General features: G+C 51.1%; 1 protein-coding gene across 7 annotated transcripts in view; it reads right to left on the bottom strand.

Moving 5' to 3' along the window:
- Gdpd5 (glycerophosphodiester phosphodiesterase domain containing 5) overlaps positions 1-21808 on the bottom strand; it is a 76017-nt gene that overhangs the window by 38870 nt on the left and 15339 nt on the right. For 4 of the 7 annotated variants that reach the window (XM_021656290.2, XM_021656293.2, XM_021656289.2 and 1 more), the window contains one exon: positions 8643-8724. The exons of the other annotated variants lie outside the window; for them this stretch is intronic. The gene's annotated coding sequence lies outside the window, so the exon portion shown is untranslated. The remainder of the gene's footprint in view (positions 1-8642; positions 8725-21808) is intronic. 7 annotated transcript variants of the gene reach the window in all.

The raw sequence follows: 21808 nt of genomic DNA, 5'->3' as shown, positions 1-21808 counted from the left end.
ATGGGGCAGGCTCCATGGACTGCTAGGCTGGGGTGGAAGAGGGACATGTCCCTGCAAAAACCAAGGCTTAGTATGTGGAGCCAGGAGCATGACCAGGTCTCCCTGAGCCTTGGCTTCTGGCCTCCCAGTGACCTCGCTGCGATCCACACAGGAATGGAGAAGAGAGCTCCTTCTGAAAGCAGAGACGTGACGGTGGTGTACCACCTGGACCCGGGACTCAGTGATGCTACGTCTGAGTTCTCCCTGGCTTCCAGGAAATATTTATCCTGTCCATAGCTGGAAGATTCCTTTTATTCTCTCTGTGTGTCCCCAACAGAGACTATCTCATCCCCTCCCAGTTTCAGTAACCAGTTGACCTAAGCCAGTGTGAACACCTCATGTCTGCCTCTGATGATGACAGCCAGTGGTTCCTGCCTTTTTTCAGTGGGGCATTTCCCAGGCCCTGCAAACCCAGCTCTATCACACTGCCTGCTTCTAAGACCCTCTTCTAGCCATGCCTCTCACTCCCTCGACAGATCTCATCTCCCTACCCTCCATGCTGTCAGCTGGCCTCTACTCAAAACCCCATGAAAGCCAGGGTGCACTTTTACCAGCCCCTGACCAGGACCTGCCCTGCCAATCCAGCCTGCCCTGTGTCCCATCTGGTTTACTCCTCCTAACCTTGGTAGTCTCCAGAGAGCATGCTCGGAACCCTGGCTCGCTTAGTGGTCTCTTGGGTCCTGCCACACTCTCCTGGATCATTCTGTTATGTGTGTCCTGCTGACATGTGTGACGACTGACTATCCCCATATCCCTAGGGACCAGCACAGAGAAGTGAGATGAGAACGTTCCAGAAGCTTGCTGGACAGAGGAGAATCCAGTTCTGCTCAGAGTTGTGGCTCAGAAACTGGGCAGCTGACATTTGGGTCAACTCTCACAGATAAGGCTCTCTCCACCCATCCCTCAGTCTGTTATCACCCTCCCCTCCCAGCACAGCTAACGGCACCACTCAGCAGTGATGATTTCTTCAAGCCACCACTGTTCATACCAGCCAAGTGCCTGAGAAATGCCCTGCCAGGAGCCTCTGCCAGTTCTGGGACAAGGGCGGCCTCTCCCCTGCCCTAAGTCAGGTCTTCTGTCTAAACACATGGGCTCAACTTTTACAGCCTCCTGGCCTCACAGGGACTGTCCATGCCACTGTGGAGAAAGCACTTGCAAAGGGGTCCTGGCAAGATGATTGGGTATGCATGCCCACCTCCAAAGTCCTCTGCAACCCAGACCTCCTGGAATGTGCTTGACATGCATCCCCATTCCTCCTCCCGTCTAGGACTGCCAGCTGCCAAGCCAGCCAGGTCTCAGACTGTGATGCCCAATCTCTTTTCCAACATGCGAGAGCCTGGGTCTTAGTGTGTTTCCCGCAGTAGACTTGCTGTGTGACTTTGCCCAACTCATCCTGTCTCTGACTTTACATGTCCTAGAACTGGGGCTAGCTAAAATGACACAGGAAAGTGCTCTTGTCTGCAGTGGAAGGCAGGGAGTTGACAGCCCATCACAGGACATGGTAAAGTGTTTGCCCTGTAAGCATGAGGAGCTGAGTTTGAGCCTCAGAACCCACATTAGAAAGCTGGGCGTACGAGCCACTGAGATGGCTCAGTGGGTAAAAGTGTTTGCCACTGAGCCCAATAGTCTGAGCTTGACTATTGGAACCCATGTCAGAGGAGACAACTGACCCCACCAGTTTTCCTCTGACCTCCACAGGTGCACTGAGATACGTGGGCATGACACACACAAACACACACACACACACACACACACACACGCAGCTCTTGGGAAGTGGAGACATGTAGAATGCTGTGGCTCAATGGCCAGTCAGTGTAGCCTAATTGGTGGGTTGCTGGACAAGTGAGAGACCCTGTCTCAAAATTAGGGGGTCAGTACCTACAAAGGACACACCCACACACCTACAAGGGAGTAAAACATGGGTGCCGGATACACAAATGAATCATGAAAATACTATCCTAAATACAGGAAGCCAGTGAAACGAGACTACTTATCATGTGACTCCATTTATAAGGTCCACTGAGGCAAACAAATAGTAGATTAATGAACACCAGGGCTAGGAGGGTTAGAGAGGGACGGAGCATCTGACCATGGGTCTCAGGCTGCTTATGTAAATGGTGGAAATGTCCTAGAATTAGTGATAATGTTTGTGTGACTATGAATATACACAATCACTGAATCACTCTCTTTAAACAGGCAAGTTGTAGCCAGGTGTAGTGGTGCATGCCTTTAATTGCAAAGGCAGAGGCAGTCACAGGAGGATTTCTATGAGCTTGAGGCCAGCCTGGTTTACATAGTAAGTTCCAGAATAGCCAGAGCTACATAGTGAGACCTTGTCTCAAAAAAAAAAAACAAGCAAGCAAACAAACAAAAGACAAGTGTGCCAGGCGGAGCAGCACATGCCTGTAATTACATCATTTAGGAGACTGAGGCAGGAGGATCGAGTGAGTTCAAGGCCATCCTGCTCTACAAATTGCCAGGCAAAAGATTAAAGCAAGGCCATTCTTAGAGAATATTTTTTTAAACCCAGCATTTGGGAGCCCGAGGCAGGTAGATCTCTGTGAGTTCCTGCCTACCTTAGTCTACATAGCAAATTCTAGGCCAGCAACAATAAAGCAAACAACCCAATAACAATAACGAAACAGATAAACTGACTGAATCGTTTCTATGGCTTGCAACCCAAACCCTTCACTGGGGCACCCTTGTTCACTTGTTCACTGAACTAACGTGCTGCAGGAATGGCAGGACAGCATGGGTACAATTTAACTGCTGCTAGTCTCAACAGCCACTGCCTATCATGCTGTCACGTGCCTGATGTACGGTACAGCAGGCTCCATATGGATAAGGATTAGTGGTTGTTTTCTGGGCGACATGGGCACGAGGGACCTGATGGGTCTTATGGTGAGCACCACAAAGATGGTCCCTGTTATGGTATGATGGACACTACAGGGTGCCGGCTTGCTGGGCGCCATGCTTAGTGCTGCCTATAGAACCTGCAGATGACAAGGCTACCAACTGGAGACCACGTCTTCAAACTGAGCCTGCAAGAAGTGGGCAAACTGGCTCATCGCACGATGGAATATTAACGTTAAGGAGAAAGGAGCCACCCGGGCATGATGGCAGAGGCCTGTAATCCCAGCACTCGAGAGCCACACAGTGAGACTTTGTCTCCAGGAGAGGACTAGCCAGCCACAGAAAGACAAGAGGAAACTTGAAAGCATAGTCGTGGCTGACAGAAGGCTTCTCTTTGAGACATTCTAGAACAGGCAAAAAATAGAGACAACAAAAAGATCAGTGCTTGCCCAGGGCTAAGGGGGAGGGTGAGCCAGGTGGAACACAAAGATGTTGGAGCAGCCGCCTTATTCTGTATGCCCCAGTAACTTCCCACTTGTCAAATCCTAGAGGCCTGGCCATGCAAACCCTCACTCAGCAACACCCATTCATCAACTGTCCCAAAAGTACACAGTAATGGGGATGTGAAAAATAGGGAAAGTGTGAGGAGAGGGGGCAGAGGGAACTAAGCCTTACAACTTCTCTAAAGTCTATTAAACACACACACACACACACACACACACACACACACACACAGCAGTGATTCGATGAAGCTCACACAGATAATCTTGGAGGAGGTGTGCTAAATGAATCAGGGTGCTAAAAAAAACCCAGGATACCTCAGCAGGAGCTCCCAGGGTGGACCTAGTACCGTCTATATCCCCATCACCACAGGAGCCAGCAGCCTGGCCTCCCAGGGCCAAGCATTGTGTTTTGGTTGGCATCAGGGACGTCCAGACCAGGAACTGGAAATACCCAAGGGTGCCAGGGCTGGGGGCAGGGCCTGGCCTTCCCCACGGTCTGCCAGGCCCCAGGGAAGGAAAGACACACTGGGAAACATCTCCTCCTTGGCTTGGCTGCATGTACTGAGCTCAACCCCAGCCAGGTCCAGCACTGGTGGTCTGAGTTTAAGCTTGGCCACCTCCATTTTCTGAGTGACCAGATCTCTATCCTTGCTTTCTTACTAAGAGCATGGAGGGCCTAGACTCTCTCAGACAGTCTCCAGGGATTTCCTCAGCATTCCTCACATCCTTTACTAACCAGCTTTCTCTTCATCCCCAGGGCAAAGTAGAACTGTGGAGGCTCAGGGAGGACAGACCATCCCACAATCCTTCCTGCTGATGGCAGAAGAGCCCCTCTGTTGCCCCTGGCTAGGCCTGAAGGTGAAGAAACACGTGGACTCTGGAACTTCTCACTCCTGAGGGCTTGTGAAAAGCCCAGCTGGAGAAATGTGAAGCTAACCAATCCCTACCCATCCTGCCTGAGGTGGAGTCATCTCTGAGGACCTGTGTTCCCATGGCCTGGCTTCATCAGACAGCATACACTGTCACCATCTTACTGTGCGATCTTGGGTGAGGTGCTCTGCCTCTCTGGATCTCAGAGAAAGCCCTGCCTTCTGGTGAATCAGAATCGAAGTAGCTAGACCTAGGGCAGGAAGGAAATCCACCTGTCCCTCGGCAGTTGCATGGGAAAGGAAACATGTGGGAGGTCTCCCAGGTTTAAAAAAAAAAATGCCAGGTAGGCTCCACCCCATCACACCTGCTCCCTGTGTGGGGAAAAGTAACTCAGTGGGGGAGGGCTGCCAGAGAATCAATCATGCCATAATTAGGGTCATGATGAATTTCTGCATGGTAATACGGGGACGCCTTGTTTACCCAACTCTTCCGTCACAGGGGACTGCTGGCTCTTCTCCTGGGAAAGAACTGGAGGCCACAGTGTGCTCCTCCAGGCCAAGGAAAGAAAGGTCTTTCCATAGGTGTGAACCCTGAGGAGATCCAGTTTTCCCAGATCCCAAGGCGCTCTCTCCTGCTCTTTTTGTTGATAAGGGCAGCTTTCTCCTGAGGTCTCAGCCTGTCCTGCCCTCAGGTTCTGAGCTCTGTCACTGATATTTCAGAGGCTTCCACTGGGGTCAGGTGTGCCTTCTGGATAGCTAGAGATTCCTCAGTGTGGCCCTTCCTTCCCTCAAGGAGATGACCTCAACGTAGCAAAAACAGCTTCGATTACAAATGCAGGCACAAAGTGCTTTACAGTTTACAAAGAGCTTCTACCTGCGTCATCCTGGGGAGGTGTCACACTAACTTTCCAGGTCTTACTGAAATCTTCACTTCACAGACATCATCAATGAGAGGAATAAAAAGCTGCCCAGCGCCTCAGTTGCTGGGAATCACAGACTCTGAGTCTCAGCAGTGGGCTGAGGACCCTGTATCTGCAGATTTTTCCCTCCCTCAGGCAGGAGCTTGAGAGACAAAGCTGCCTTGGATTCTCTTGGGACCCAAAGACTATAGGGACCTCGACTTCCAGGTCCGCAGTTCTCAACGTGTGGGTTGCAACTCTTTGGCCAACCCTCTGTCTCCAAAACATTTACATTACGATTAATAACAGCAGCAGAATTAGTTATGGAGTAGCAATGAACATAATTTTATGCTTGGGGTCACCACAACAGGATGAGCTATGTTAAAAGGTCTCAGCATTAGGGAGATTGAGAACCACTGTTCTAGATAGAAGCTACAAGCACAGGACTGACGAGTCACCATGAATGGCCAGCCCTGCCAGAACAGAGTTGCAAACAGTCTATGTTGCTCTTTCGGGTCATAAACAGTAGGAACATAGAGGCCTCAACTTCTTGGCACATGCCTTTACATCCAGCACTTGGGAAGCAGAGGCAGAGACAAGCAGGTCTCTGTGAATTCATAGCTAGCCTGGTCTACAGAGTAAGTTCCAGGACAGCCAGATACCAGTGAGATGCTGTCTCAATAAAAAAATGACCACCCCTACCCAGAGAGCAGAGCTTTTCTTTACAAAACCATGGACTTCAGGCCTCATGTGCCCCAAACCAATTTCAGCATCACCTAACCCAGCTGAGCATACCCCTAGCATTGAGTAGGCCGGAACAGGAATAACATGAGTTTAAGGCCAGCCTTAACTACAGAACATGACCTTGTCTTAAATGAATGATGCCCACAACCACAGAATTCTAGAGCAAGCTGACTAGGATTGCAGGACTAGGAAGTCCTAGTGTCGGGCTCTCTGGGCTCTTCTCCATGTAGATGTCCCTGCACAGCAACTAGTGCCTACACCTGCTCCTTAGATGAGTTCCTATGACTGCCCTACCTCTCTGGAAGCTTCAGAGGCCCTGCCAAGCCATCAAGACCACAGGAAGGTTGTCCTTTGTAGGAGTTCCTGCCCCCCTCTCTCATAAGCACTGCCAGGTTCTCCCTGAACAATCAGAGCTCGTAAGCATCCTGAAGACCTTTGGCCGAGTCCTGAGGGCCAGTTGGGGGGTGGGGGGAGAGGACATGCACAGGGCTGACTGACTGTCCTCTCATCTATACCCTAAGGTGCATGTCCTGGGCTTTGCCCAACAGCCTAGTGATTTGGTCACAGGGCTCATCTGGCTTTCTTTCATGCCTCCCTCTGGGACCCTGACAAAGAGGGCCACTGGCATGAGGTGGGGAAAGGGAGGAAAAGGAACCTGGTTCCAGCAGAGATTTATACCCTGCAAACTGTCTCTGCCCAGTTTTTGTCCCTTAATGAAACGGGGAGAAATGATCTATTTATTTATGTAAGCTAGCAGAGTTCTTATACAAATGGCTTCTCCTATCCAAATATAGCAATAATTATTTTTGGGGGGGTTGATATGCCCCCTTTGTTCCTAAGTATCCATTGGGTTTTCTACAACACTTTAGACTGTTTAGTTGCCAAATAAAAGACACAGAGACCTTTTAGATTTATAATAAGCCTTAAAGCACCAGAGCTGGGCAGATATCAACCCTCTAAGCTATTCTGCTATTTTCCAGCCTTGAACCCCAACATTACTTTCCCAGGATGGAGAGAGAAGCAAGCCCTCCCAGATAAGGCTGCCTCTCCTGTTTCCTTCCCTCAGTTCTACCTAGCCTCTACCTCTAGCTTCCATCCCTTCCTTCTCCTTCACCAGACTCCAAAAACAAGTCATGCGGGCAACCTTATCATCGCTGTGCCCTGCCCCTCCCCCTCAACTCCCATCTACATTAATATATGGACCTGTGCAATCCCTGGGCTGAGCCACACTGCCCAAGCCACTGCCTCAGCCCTTTGAGTTCACACGGACTGAGCCCTTAAGAGCCATTACTGGCCTCAGTACTTTGTCATCAGCTACTTCTGTCCAGACTCTTGTCCCATGTGGCCAGCCCTGTCTGAAGCCCCAAGAATCTGCCAGCCTGTACCCAGTGAGAAGGACAAAGACACCACAGACCCCTTCCTGCCAAGGAGTTGCTGTTTCAGGGGACCTGGGTATCACACACTGAGTTAAGCATCTAGTAGATGTTCATGTATTTGTTGGTGAGAAAAATTGGTTAAATGCACAAAGCAAGGAGAGAAAGAGCCAATTGGAGCTTTTAAAACTACACAACTAGCATGTACAGTGGCATACATCCATAATCTATGCATTCAGGATCTGAGGCAGGAGGATAGTGTTTAAGGCCAGCCTGGGCTACACAACAAGATTTGGTCTCTAAATAAATAAACTACATGGCTACAGAGCTATTCCTAAGTGTAGGCTGAATTCTGCCTTGAATAATAAAAATTGGTTGTTTCCCAATTTATAGGAAAAGAATTAAGTTGCTTTAATTTTTTTTTTAAAATCCTCAATTAGGTGCTTTTCTTCGACAATTTTTTCTTAAGCCTCTGATGCAGATTTGCATGCTTCTGTACCAGATCTGGTGAGGGCAACCTCAGGGTAGAACCCCCTCCCCATGCCCCACCACTCTTATCATCTGCTCTCCCATCATCTCCCCCATCATTACTGTCTCTCTTTTCCTCACAGCATTCTGCAAAGAGAAGCAGTCTCTCTCAGCCTAGGCATGTCTTAGAGCATGAGGCCTAAACCCGTCTTTACCCCATTCAAAGGTCTAATGATCTTTCTGGTGATTAGAGCCTTGATTGACTGTCGAGGAAGAAAATCCCAGGAGTTAGCTGCCCACCTCAGGGCTCAGGGCAGTTCCATGGCTCAGGCCTCCAGCCCCACCGTTTGCCATTCATTCCCTTGGCTGAAGCAGGGCTTTCTCTAGGCTCTCTGTCCAGATGAATCCTCTCTGAAGCTATGAGCCCATTAAGAGCCCCAAAGCAGGGTTCAAAGAAACAGCTACTATGAGCTACAGACAGGCTATGCACAGGGCTGAAGACAAGTCTGTAGTACTTAGGTTCAAAGCCCAAATTTCCTACTTGGTTAACTGGACAAGTGACCTAATGCCACTCTGCTTCAGTCTCCTGATTTATAACATGGAGGTGATGAGGTCAAGCTCAATGGCTCTTACAAGGATTAAGTCAGCTACTACATCAGACGAGACCTGGAACGCAGACACTGCACTAGGCAAGAGATCCCTTTCCTTGGTGCTGCACTTTCTTTTTCAATAAATGGGACAATTGTCCCTGTTCCTCCTGATTTTCTTCCTAAACTGTCCCTTCTTCCCCAAGGGAGAGGCAAACATTGTTTTAGAAGCCAGGGGGGCTGTTCTCTACAACCTGTTTCTACTTTCTTTCTCCCACTCCACTTCCTTCCTTTCTTCTCTCTTTACCTGGAAGAAGGTTCGGTGACTATGGGCTGCACTCTAGGGGTGTCCTGTCCACAGAGCCGGTGATGTCACTTCAGTCGAAAAGCTGAGGAGACAAGGCAACAAACTCACTGAGAAAGAGAGCCTCCATCTCCCACCCAGTGTCTTTCCTCCACACGTAGATTTCACGAGCCATGCCCTGGTACTGCCAGCCCTAATACTGCTTGCTCACCCTGTGCTGGAGGTGGGCCCACTGATGGGCAGCCCCCAGTCCTGGGGAAACGAGGGAAGCTATAAAGCTGGTAGCTAATCAAATCCTGGGTCCTAAGACCCGGGACACAGTCTCACTTCCATTCCTGGAGGCCAAACCTAGAGAACGTACTCCTTGAACACCCGTGCCCCTCACCACGGCTCATGAGAGCAGGCACCAGGTGCAGCCATGCTGGGGCAAAGCTCTTCCTGCTGCCATGGAACCTGCTTCCTCATGAGCTTGGTGAGCAGCTGTTCTTCCAAGGATGCTGCAGGGGAGGGAGGTGGATCTGGGGCACCACAGTTACGTGCCTGCGTTCTGACTCAGGCTTTGCCTCCCCACCAGCTCTCAGCCAGCAGGACAGCCCCCCCCCCCAGTCCAGGAGCCATGAGCAGACACAGGAGACTGGCTATACAAGAGGAGGGTAGAAGAAGGGGCCTCAGGTCAGTGCTTCGGGCTTTAGAGGACATTGCTTGCTACCTTGCCTATTCAGGGACACCAAGCATGGCAGGGCCAGGGCCTTCTGTGTCACACAGAGCAGCAATGGCTCAGGCCCGGGACCCTGTCAGTTTCACAGCTCTCCCCAGCTCACTCAGATCTTGGAACCAGCACGAAGCACACAGTCAACCAGCTTCAGAGCGGGTGGCTGAGTTGGGCCCAGAGACAGACAGCCTCTGCAGACACGGAAGCAAACATCCTCCCCACCACAATCTTTGGGCTGTGATGCACTTTATAGTTTATAAAGCACACTTATTGACATAGGCATGCTAACGCAGGCCGGTAAACCCAGCTAGTCAGGAGACCAAGGCAGAATGATCAAAAAGTTGAAGGCCTTGTGGGTTTACAGAGTGACTCAAGGCCAGTCAGGACAACTTACAGAAATATCTCAAATATTTTAAAAGTGAATGGAAGGCTAGGGATACAGCATGCACCAAGGCCCCGGGTCCAAGATCAAGATCCCCCTCCTCACCCCGAGTGGAACAAATAAAGGGAAATGCTCCTTTCCTTTATCTCCCTCTGGGATCCTCAGGCTTGAGGCAGAGGGATAGAAACAGAGCAGGGGAGCTCAGACTTGGGAGTGCCGGTGACTGCTATGAGCTGCAGTTGGCTTCAGTGTGTCTGGTTTGGGCCTGGGGTTCTGCACGTCCGTGCCACAGAGCCAAGGCCCACAGCCTGTGTAACCAGCTTCTCAAGGGGAATAGTGCTGGGCTGGCTACCCCACGCAGAGTCTCAGCTTGTGGAGGGTGATCGCACTTAGTCTCTTAAAGCAATGAAGTCTGCTCACTAGCCTGCGCCTGGCGGTAACTAGCTGCCATGTGTGTAAAACACCCACGTGAGACGCACTAGATTTAAAACAAAGGTTCTAGGGGTCCGGAAAGATGGCTCGGTGGGTAAAGAGGCCTACTGCCGAGCCTGCTGACCTGAGTTTTACCCTAGGGACACTCAGAGTAGGAGAGAACTGACTTTACAAGTTGTACTCTACCTTCATAATACACTCATACACACACACACACACACACACACACACACACTGAAATGCAACAAAATTTTCCAAACAATAAAGCAGAGGCCCTAGGAAGTGGGCACACCCAGCCAGGTGGCAGAGTTCAAATTAAACCCCAAATAGCTCCCTGACCCTCTCTTTTACTCTGCTGGGACAGAGTCTTACTCTATAGCCCAGACTGTTCTCAAACTTAGAGCGATCCTTCTGCCTCAGCCTCTTGAGGGTTAGGAGTACAGCAGTGAGCCACCCGGATATCTTTTATTGTTGTTGTTTGCCTTTAATTTTTTTCCGTTGTGTAGTTTTCCACTGTGCTGTGTGTAGTTTTAATTTTTTCTCATGTATATACCTGCGCATGTAATATGTATGTGTGTGTGTGTGTGTGTGTGTGTGTGTGTGTGTACAGGTTGCTCATATAAGTGCTTAAGCACACGCTTGTGCAGATGCGCACGGTGTGTGTCTGCAGGCATGTGGAGGTCTAAGGTTGACCTTAGGCGTCTTCTTCCACTGCTCCCCCACCTCACTCACTGAGCCACAGTCTTTTTCCTGAGCCTCCATCTTGCTGATATGGCCAGTCTGGCTAGCAAGCTTGCTCCAGGGGTTCTCCACCGCTGCCTTCTGAGGCCTGGAATTCCAGGCAGGCCTCCGTGCTCACCAGGCCCACCACTCTCCTGGGAATGCAAACTCCAGGTCTCATGATTGTTATCCCTTGGGCCATCTCCCCAACCCTCAAAACTGTTTCTATTCCATTCTGTTTTATTTCACTGGTCAGAGACTCAGTCTCCCAGAACCCAGCTGACTGACAGCCCCCTCGGTAGCTCAAGATGACCTTGCACTTCGGATCCTCCTGCCTCAGCCCCACAAGTCATAATCTCTTGGAATGAACCCCGAGATACCAAGTTGTACAGGACGTCACTGTTATCAGGAGACGCTGGACACCCTGGGGTACTGAGGCACAGAGAGGGGGCAGGGAACCCACGTGGTCACCAGGAAGTTGTTATTAGAGATTTAAGCATGGATGGGAAAGTGCAATAGACCCACACTGAGCTGTCTCAGCTCTCTTATCAATCCCACCTGGGCTAGTGGCTACCAGCAAAAGCACCTGACGGATGAGAGGCTGCCTCCCACGTCTACTCTGGGCTGAACGGAGTCTGTGCCCAAAGGCAGACCAAGGTCGAACGGTCTCACACCTGAAGAAAACCAAGACAGTCCATGTCCCATGTCTGACTGAGCCCATAGGGGTCCAGGCTAAAGGTGACATGAACAGGCCTGGCTCCACCCTACCTTGACTTCCCAGCACAGGGACAGTGAGAGCCAGTGAGTCACTTGAAGGAAGTTCTGGGCCCCAAACAGGAAGTGGCTCTTTGGTGTGAACCTCCCTGCAGGACCAAAGCAGTGGGAGAGGCTGATGGCAGAAGAGAAACCGCTAGGTCACGGCTACAGCTGCTAAGACTTCATCCAAACTTCTACTCCCCTAACCAACACCACTCAGGCCCCTGACAAACCTGTCTCCTTTTCCTGAACTGAAGAATGAAAGGTGTGTCTGTCCAGACGACTGTCTGTCATCTACTGAGAGGAGTACATGCTGCTGCTGCTTCATGTGTGTGTGTTTTCTTCCTATTTCATTTTACAAGTGTGCTGGAAATGCACATGCTACCCAAGGCACACTTTACAATATTTAACAATTTCCACTGTGCTCATGCAATAGGAAATGAGATCCTCACTCTTTTGAAAATTGTATGTATTTACGTATTTATTGATTTCTCTGTGTGCAACAGTAAGGGGACAACTGTGGGTGTCAGTTCTTGTCTTCCCTCGTGTGGGCCCCAGGGATTATAGGTGTGTATGGCCTGCTTTGTTTGTTTACTTACAGGGGTGCTACACAATAAGCCTAGGGGCTCTGTGCTTGCTAGCCAAGCACCATCTCACTGAGCTACATCCCCACCCTGCATCTTGCTTTACTGAAGTCTTGAGGCAGGGGCTTGCCGAGTTGCCCAGGCATTTATTGACCGTGTGATTTCAGGGCTTCAGCCTCTTGTGTAGCTGGGCCTGCAGGACCTGGCCAGGCTAGGTAATCTTATTTTAAAATCTTCTACTAATTAGGATGCATGCTGTTTAACTTTAGTAAGTTTATGACGTCTTCTGTAACTATAAAATAAATTCTCCTGTATTTATGTTCCCTCTGGTTTACATCTGACAGAATATACTCAAAGTTCACACACTGTGTATGTGAACTTGGCCCTGGGGGTGGAGACCAAAGCCTTGTGCATGACAGGCAGGTGCCCTACCACTGAGCCACACCTCCAGGGCTCAAACTCTGCGCCCTTTGCAAAATAATTGCATCTTGTTTTTAATCCTTTAGATCACTGCTGCCGATGGAACACAAATATTATGAAAATCTTGCTAAAGGGAAGACTAAGATGTTTCATGAAGCAAATACAAATGAAGTGTAAATATCACTCCTTACCCCAACCTCAGCAGGCCATCAACAAAACACCCAACACACAGAGACGTCAAACACGCTCATTAATGGAGAAGTGGCTCAGCGGGTAAATAGCAGGCCATGCAATTGTGAAGACCTGAATTTGGTCCCCAGGACCTACGGAAAGCCAGGCATGGCAGCACACATCTGTAATCTCAGCACACCAGCAGTGAGATTAGGATTGCTTAGGAGCCTGAGGCACTGAGGTTCAGAGGAGGAGGGGGACTTGGCCAAGGTCACACAGCAGGTGATAGAGTCTGGCTAGACTAGAACCCAAGCCCGTGCTCTTCAGGGCCATACTCCCAGTGGCCTGAGTCAGTCAGGAGGCAAAATCGTGGTGACATCGCCTGTGATGAGTGAGGGTGGAGACCATCGAGACCAACCCAGGTTGACCTCATTTAGATTCCGGGTTTAGTCAGAACAGGATGAAAGGGCAACTTTCTGCTAGTTCCTTCCCGGGACACGCTGATCAGTGTGAGTTCACCAAGGAGAAAAAGCCAAGTGCAACTGAGGAGAGAGCAGCCAAGGTCCTCCATGGCCCTGACCTAGGCCAGTGTCCTTTTTGTCACTGGTGCCCTCTGGGCTGGAAGGAGGGGTGCCACGGCCAGGCTAGCAAGCTCCGGAGCTGCTGGGTTTCAGACATGCTGCTGCCAGGAGCAAGGGGTGGCGGTGGGGCCGCCTGGAAGCCCAGTTCAAGGACAGCCAGGCTGGAGTGGCAGGTATGGCAATGGCCCTGCAGACTGTGTGGTCCTGGGGCTCCCTTCAGCACCCTGCCTACAAGCTGTCACTCACCAGGCTGGGTTCTGGGCAGTCAGCACCCCACAGTCCTTATCTCCTAATCCTGTCTAAACCCAGAAGCCATGCACCAGGGTCCCCCACCCTCCCGGACCCTCCACTCTTACAGGACACCCTGGATGGTGTTGACCACCTGATGGCAAACACCTGGCTTTAGGGACCCAAGTTTCCCTGGACTGCTGGAATCCCTCTCAGGACACTGCTGTCCTCCAAGGCAGCCCTTTACTGACAACGTCCATCATTGCTCCTGGAGGGTCACCACTGGGGTATGGCTGCCACTGTTTCCCAGTCACCTGCTGACTGAGCCAGAGGCCCTGCATGGGGTTGGCTGAGCTCACCTCTCCTCCTCCCCTCCCCTTAGCAGTTTCTGTCTTACTACATTTCCTGACAACCATTCTCACATTGAGCCATGTGACCTCAGACACCCAGGGTTCTGTGCCATTGCAGAGATGAGGAAACTGAGGCACAGAGACCCCCATTAGCCAGGCAACAGAACATGAACCTCAATCTGAGGTCTTCCTAGATGAAAGCCCAGACCTTGGTGCCTCTGCTCCTCTCTGCCCACGGCTTGCATCATCTGGACATGTTCTTGTGCTCACGTGCTACTGCTGTCCCTCCTGGTTCCCTGGGCCACTTTCCTACATTTCTCTCATCACTAGGGAAAAAAAAAAAAAAAAAAAAAAAAAAAAAAAAAAAAAACCAAGAAAGAAAAAAACAAACAGAAAAATCTGTGAAAGGTCCAAGGAGAATGACTCAGTCCTCAGACTCCTAGCTGGCTCTGACCCTGTTTTTTGGTCAGTCCTTGTGAATCAGGGCGGATCTGACATTCTGGGAATGCAGGGAGACTTCAAACCAACTCCGTGAAAACAAGTTGTAAAAACACTGGCCGCCGCTCAAAGCGCACGGTCGGATGAGAGGTTTGGCTCCATGGCCAGGGTTGAACAAGTTCATTGGGAGGGAACACAGCGCGGGAAAGACTCAGGCTCGACTCAACCTGGGAGCAGGGGTGGGTCTGGGCGTGGTCTCTTTGCAAACAGGCAAATCAGCATTCTGACCCTTCCAGGACCTTCTGTGAAACATCCCTGAAGCAGCCTCCAGCACTGAAGAGGACAACCGCACACATTCCTAGGCTCCACTCCTGACCTGGGCCTGGTTCAGGAAGATCCCGGGCTTCTTCCAGCCTACAGGATGCTGCTCTACAGACCTGAAGGTGGATGGAGGCCTGGAGGTGGGCAGGGTGAGGCTGCCCTCACAATCCTTCTTGGGCTTCCCTACCCCACATTGTCCCTATGGAAAGGGAATTCCCTCTGGGCACCCTCCAACCCTGCTGCTGAAGACCTCGAGAGGTCCTTAGGGTGCCTGGGGCCCCTGAAGACAGGTTCCTTCTAGCTGGGAACACTCAGGCCTGAGTCTATCATATACACCAGCCTGCTTATCTTTCCTTCTTTGTCTAGAAACTTCTGGAAGAGTCCTCCATGCTCATGTTGCCACTTCCTCCCTCAGTCCCTTCAAGTTCATCAGCAGCTTCCTCACAGGAGACCTCTTGGTCCTCAGTTAACACTGGCCTGACCCTCCTGGGAAGGTTTCCTTCCTTGGCTTCCTGGAAAGGTCTCCTCCTATCCTAGCTCTCCAGCCCCTTGCTGCTCTTCTCTCCCTTGTCCAGCATGGCTGCCCAGCTCATGCTCATTTTCTCTCTTGCTTCTTGGATGCTCAACCCCTGGGCCTTTGCATACCAGGACTAAACTTAGGCTCTCAGTAGCCTGCTCTCCCAGTCATCTGCTCAGCACCCCCAGGAGCCCTGCACCACAGTGGCCAAGTAGGAACTCATCACTCCCCCTTAGGCCTGCTCACCTCAACCCTCATCTCAAGGGCCTTCATCTCCTGACTCCCAGCAAGACGAGAATCACCCTCCCTCTGTCTCAACACCCTTAACCCATGGTTCACCAGGCTCTGCTCCTGTTCCCCACCCCTTCTCAGCTGTATTTTCTAGAGTCATGGCTCGACTCCTCCTGTAGGAAGTTCTGACTACCCCCACCAACTGCAGTATGCCTTTAGCTGTTTGCACACTGCTCCCGCCTCCCCAAGTCTAGAAACACCCAACTAAGCAGCATGTCAGAGACTCAGGCTAGCTCCTGAAGGCAGCCAGCTGTGTCTGCTCTGACCCTCAGCCCCTAGGGCAAGGACGGATGCCTCTGCTCCTCCAGGAGCCCTTTATGAGTCATGTTGTTTTATTGCTACTTCCTAGAGCTTTCCAGAAGTGCCCAGGGAACACAGAATGCATCCCTTACACACACATGTGCAGCCACACAGATACAAATGCACAAGGCATGCGTGCATGGGAATGCACACACCAAGGAGACAAACTGGCACCAGCACAGGCTTATGGAGCACAGAGACAGGCCTACGAGACATGAAGAGACCCGGATCGTGGTTGCTCTGAAACCACCAGCTCAGGGGGAAAATAGGGCTGGCCAGCACACCAGCCACCCCTGGAGGGCCACCTGGTCTGTCTGGACCCTGACACTGCAGAAGGTTGAAGGAGAATGTATGAAGAGGAGGGGCCAGGGGATACAGGCCGAGTTGGAACAAAGGAGGCTACTAGGTGACTTCTGGCCCCACCAGCCCTTCGCCAAAGCGGGTCTCATCCCCTGTAATGGAGCCAAACTGAACAGAAAAGGTAATGAATGGGGTCTGACCTATTGGAAGGGGAGGAGAGAGCCAGTACACACATCACACTCAAAGCTGATGTAAATGACAGGAACAAACATGGCATGAGCCCCATCTGCCTGCCCCCTGCAACCCTGACACCTCCCGAATCCTCCTGAGTTCACTTCACACATGGCCTCTCCTCTACGGCACTGCAGGACCTTCCACCTTTTCCCGGTATCAGGAATGAACGCCCAAATGAACGCCGCATGCAAAGCTCTACTTAGCCTGGCCTCAATCCACCTGTCTGGTCCCGCCATCTACACCTCAGGGAGCCGCGCCACCTGGAGCTGTGTCCTTCTCCGGGGACTTCACTTAGCTGTGGATTTCCTTCGTGTGGAACAGGTGTCTACGGTCTCCACGTAACAGACTCTTACAGATCCCTCTACACCCACACAGGAAGCGCCTCTGTTCCTAGGACTGACTTCAGCAGTGATAGCCAGGTCCCTCAGTCAGCACAGCATGAGTAAATTGCATACAGTCAAAATCATGCCCGGCTATATATAGCTCCGGCTTATATGCGATGCCTAGGCATTGTTCTAGGCATTTCCTGTTTTGACTCCTGTAGCCCTTACAGCAGGGGTAGATTGGATTTCCAGAGACATCTGCTGCAGCCGTGCCCATCCCCCACAGTCCCCTTAGCGTCACTGTGACATCTTCCCTTGGAGAACCGAGGTCTGTGCATCCACGCTCAAGGACAGGAGGGCCTGGAAGTGATGGCTGAGGGGACACTGGCACCCTCTCGAGGCCATGTCTTCTAAGGGAACGCAGCCGTCGCCTCCTCCGGAGCATGCTCCTGCAGGAACCCTGAACCACTCTGCAGGTGCTTTGTCTGCATAGGGATCGTCATGGGCTCAGCCAGGTCTTTTCATTTGTAGACAGAGTCTAATTGTGTAGCCCTGGCTGGGCCAGAACTCCTTAGGTAGACCAGGCTGGTCTTGGACTCCCAGAGATCCACCTGCCTCTGCCTCCTGAGTAGTGCTGGAATTAAAGGCGTACATCACCATGCCCAGATTTCAACCCGGTTTTTGGACAAAGGAGGCCCTGAATAGACATGAAAGCAAAGAGAAGTCCCAGTTCCAGTGACCTGCTGCTGGCTGTTCCAGCCACATGCCCCTTGCCTAAGCCCATCTTAAATCTCTGATTTATGAAAGGAAAGGTAGTTTGTGTTTTGCTTTGTTTTGTTTGGACAGGGTCTCATGTAGCCCAAGTGGACTTGGAATTTGCTATGGACAGATAACTCTGAACTTCGGATTCTCTTGCTTCCACCTCCTGGGTGCTAGAAATACAAATCTGTACCACTGTGGTTGGTTTCATGTGGTGGAAGGATCAAACACAGGGCTCCAGGTGTGCTAGACAGACACTCTCTGGTTAAGTTACCAAGTTTGAGGGTGACCTGTTGTGTAAAGGAGAAAGTCTCTCTGCTATAGAGAAGAAAGACACAGGACACAGAGAGCTTAAGCAATTTGCTGGAGGTCATACAGGCAGTAAGCGGCAGAGACGGGATTTCAACCCAGGCAGCTTTGCCCAGAATCCTCGCTCTTCCTGCCAGGATGATAAAAAGTGCCTCCAGGTTTGATTGCTCCTCCCACCCCCACCTCAGAGCTCAGGAGAGTGACTACCAAGTGAAGAAATGATGGAAGGAAGAGAAAAGCAAATGACAGGGCAAGAGGGAACAAAAACAGGATGCAAGCTCCCAGCTTCAAGAGGACTTAGACCAGCCTGTGTGGTACATGTGAGTCTCTCCAAGCTCTTGTTCCTGGGGCAACTTCACCATCCACAACCCTGAGCAGTCATGGGGTCAGAGATGCCATGGCCTCTGCCCACCATGGGGATTCTCCTCACAAGCTCGCCCTGCTTCCTCCCTCCTTCTGCAGCTCTGACACTTGCAGAATTATGCGTGGGCCACAGGTTGCTGATACTGTAAGGCAGAAGTTCTCAACCTGTGGGTCACCCCTTCATGGGGATAGGGGGTTCAAACAATCCTTTTACAGGGTTGCCTAAGATCATTAGAAACACAGATATTTATAGGACAATTCACAACAGTAGCAAAATTATAGTTATGAAGTAGCAACAAATTTAAATGTATGGTTGGGGGTCACCACAACACGAAGAACTGTATTAAAGGGTAATAGCATTAGGAAGATTGAGAACCCCTGCTCTGAGGCCTGTGGACTCTTGGCATTGCCAGAGACCTAGACTGAATCACAGCGCGGCCATTGACTGGCTGTGTGAATCTGGACAAACCCCTGACTGTCTGAGATCAACTGACAGACACACAGCCCCTACTCTGGCTTTACGGGGTGCGGGTGACATATGGGACGGGCCTCTAAAAGGAAACCCACAGACAGAGAGAGGGACGGGCCTCTAAAAGGAAACCAGGTAATAGAAATGACTTCTACCTCGCACTCGGTGTGAGCCTGATGAGTGTCAAGCCTTTGTACATGCAAGTTTCTGCTCTACCACTGAACAGCTGAACAGCCAGTGGAGAAGGATCAGACGCCTAGCAAAGGTGACCCTGAACATGGGATACAACCCAGGCCTGTCCAAAAGTCCCATTCCTGTCATAACAGTCAAGATCCAGAAGCACAACTGTCCACGAATGGGAGAATGGGCAAAAATGTGGCATATCCACACAATGGAATATTACTTGGCCTTTAAAAAGAAAGGCTGATTCTTGCTGTATAACAGGGATGAGCCAAGAGGGCATTACCCTAGGTGAAATAAGCCACTTGAAAAGCGACAGATGCTGGGGAATTCCATTTAATGATGCCCCTAAAGGAGTCAGATTCACAGAAACAGAAAGTACAGTGTTGGTTACTAGGGACTATGTTGAGGGGAGGGTAAGGGAGGGGGAGGAAAAGGGAGGATGGGAATGGGAGGTGGGAGGAGGGCTAACTAATGGGGTTATACAGCATCAGTTTTACCTGATGAAAAAGATGACTTCTGGAGATGAAGCTCAAGGACAAAGCACTTTCCTCAGTGTATTAAGGCTCTGGGTTCCGAACACAACCACGCCTGGGACTCGCTATGCAGCAATGTAAATGTAGTGGCCACCATGCATTTGTGAGTCCAAATAGCACAGATGGTGTGTTACTAGCCCAGACTAGCCTCAACTATCCATGTAGTCGAGGATGAGCTTGCTTTGATCCTCCTGCCTCCACATCTCCATCGCTGGAATGACAGGCCTACGTCCACCACACCTGGTTTGCTAATGTGGTGCCAGGGATTAAACCCATGGAGTCACCCATGCAAGGCCAGCATTCTACTAAATGAGCTATATCCCCTGCCTGTGTTTTGAGTTCTTGATATAAAATAAAATTTAATAAAAATGCTCCCTGTTTGGGGGAGATGGGAAGTAAGGAAGGGTACTGGGGAGGAACACTCAGGAAGGCCTCCAATTTGGCACAGGAACACTTGAGTGGGGCAGGATTTGGGCAAACACATATAAGCCTGGGGCCCTCCAGGCTCTGGCTGGACCTTCAGCTGACTCCAAGCCCTGACTGCCCAAGTCTCCCAGGTCTGCCCCGAAGTGAAGAGAGCAGGCCCTGGTACTCAAGAAAGAAGGGATTTCTTGAGTACCTACTATGTGCTGCTAGGCCCACTTACCCTATGACCTGGGCCCCCTTCTGTCCTAGGGCCTCTGTCTTCCTGAGAGGGACTCATGATGCCGAGGTGTCCCGACAGTTCTCACACTGGCAATCAGTGACCGGGGACAGCAGGGATCTGGTGCTTTGGTCTCATGGTCCTCCCCCAAGCAGCCTCTGGCCACGTTGTGAAAGGGACTGTGAGACCCAAGAGGGTTGGACTTAATTCAGACTCAACAGACCTATGCCTGGACCTGCTCTGTATGTGACAGGGACACAATCCCCAGCCTCAGGCTAGTAGTTTCTCCAGTTCCACATAGGATGCCAAAAGAAGAATAGACTCAAATATATAGCAAACCATGGTTTCCTATAATCAGAAGGATAGACTTTTCCCACCCCGGAGCTCCCTCAAAGAGCTCTGACTCTGGTCCCTTCCCCTGACTCTCAGCAACTCCCTCCCCCAAAAGCACAGGGTAGGTAAGACCTTGGTTCCCAGCCCTCATTCCATGAGGTCACATCAGGACATGATACCAAGCTTCCTCTCTATAGCCATTGGGTAGGTTAGATGAAGCCAGAGCACCAGATGCTGAGGACAGGTCTGGCATGCAGTAGGTGCTCAATAATAGCCGCTCTCCTTGGCTCTCTCCTTTCAGGCAAAATAAAAAAAGCCATTTTTATTGATTGGTTTGTTCCACTCAAAGGCTGGTATGTTTGTTTGAATCATCTCAGAAGACATTCCCCCAGGACACTAGGAGACTGGGGGCCCAGGGGAGAGGGAGGCAGGAGGAGGAGCTGTACTTTACCAAAAAAAGAAAAAATGTCATCCATCTCCTGGGACCAGGCTGTGAAACTCTTCTCAGCGTCCCTCCACCCAGGAGAGCCCAGGGTGGCCCCAGATCCTGCTTAATAAGCTCCCCAGTGCCTGGTGGGAGCTGCTGCATCGGCTATGCTTAGATCCCATGCAGCCTTCTATTCTTAGCCAAACAGAAGATGGTGCCTGTCCTGCACTGCCCAGAAGAACCTGCCAATCTCAGATGGCCACTCACAGCAATGAGGCATAAGTGGGAGCACTGAATTGAGGAGCCGGGCCACAGGAGGGCCTCAAGGGGGCCCAGAACTCCATGGAGGGGCCTGCCTGGGCTGGGTGCAGTTTTGGATTCTGTGACTCCTAAGGCCACTTCCAAGTCACAATTTCATAGGGCCCAAGGCTCTAAGGTCCCATGAGCTGGTATTCTCAATATCTGGGGATAGAAAATCTACAGTTCTAGAAGAGCAAGGGTCTCTCTCAAGGACACTAAAGACAAGCCCTCTTGCCATATCTGCCCTTCCCCAACCAGCCATGGAGGCAGAGGCTGTCATCGCTCTCCTGGTTCTGGGTGCTCAGGCACCACAGTAAAGCTGGTGGACTCAATCACCCAGCCTACCAATGAACTGCTCGACGACCCTTCATTGCTGGACATTGCTGGGCAGGGTAGCTGTCACTGTGTCCTGTGCCTGTACGGCCAGCACACCCCAGTCATGAGCAGCAGTGATGGGTCGCAGTCCCAAGTGGAGAAATGGGATGAGAGGCCCACTGTCTTTAGAGATCAGAGTTAAGCCCACACCGCTTCACTTTTGGTAACAGCTTCCTGGGACCAACTCTTCAAACACCCTGTTTTAGATGGCAAATCTGGGGCACAGAGAGGAAGACGGGATGCTCAAGGTCACATAGGGGGCTGAAGACAGAGCCAGCAGAGCCAGGGTTAGGGGTGGCTAATGGGCACACCTCTGGGGTAGTGCCAACCACTGATCCTTCTCTGGGCCCTTTCTTCCCATCGGTCCCAAACTGGGGATCCTGGGGCATGGCTGTCTTCTGTTCCCTGAGTCCCC

This window comes from Meriones unguiculatus, chromosome 14 (genome assembly GCF_030254825.1).
Source record: "Meriones unguiculatus strain TT.TT164.6M chromosome 14, Bangor_MerUng_6.1, whole genome shotgun sequence".
Taxonomy (NCBI): domain Eukaryota; kingdom Metazoa; phylum Chordata; class Mammalia; order Rodentia; family Muridae; genus Meriones; species Meriones unguiculatus.
Note: the sequence above shows the minus strand (reverse complement) of the source record. Positions and strands in the feature narration are given on the sequence as shown.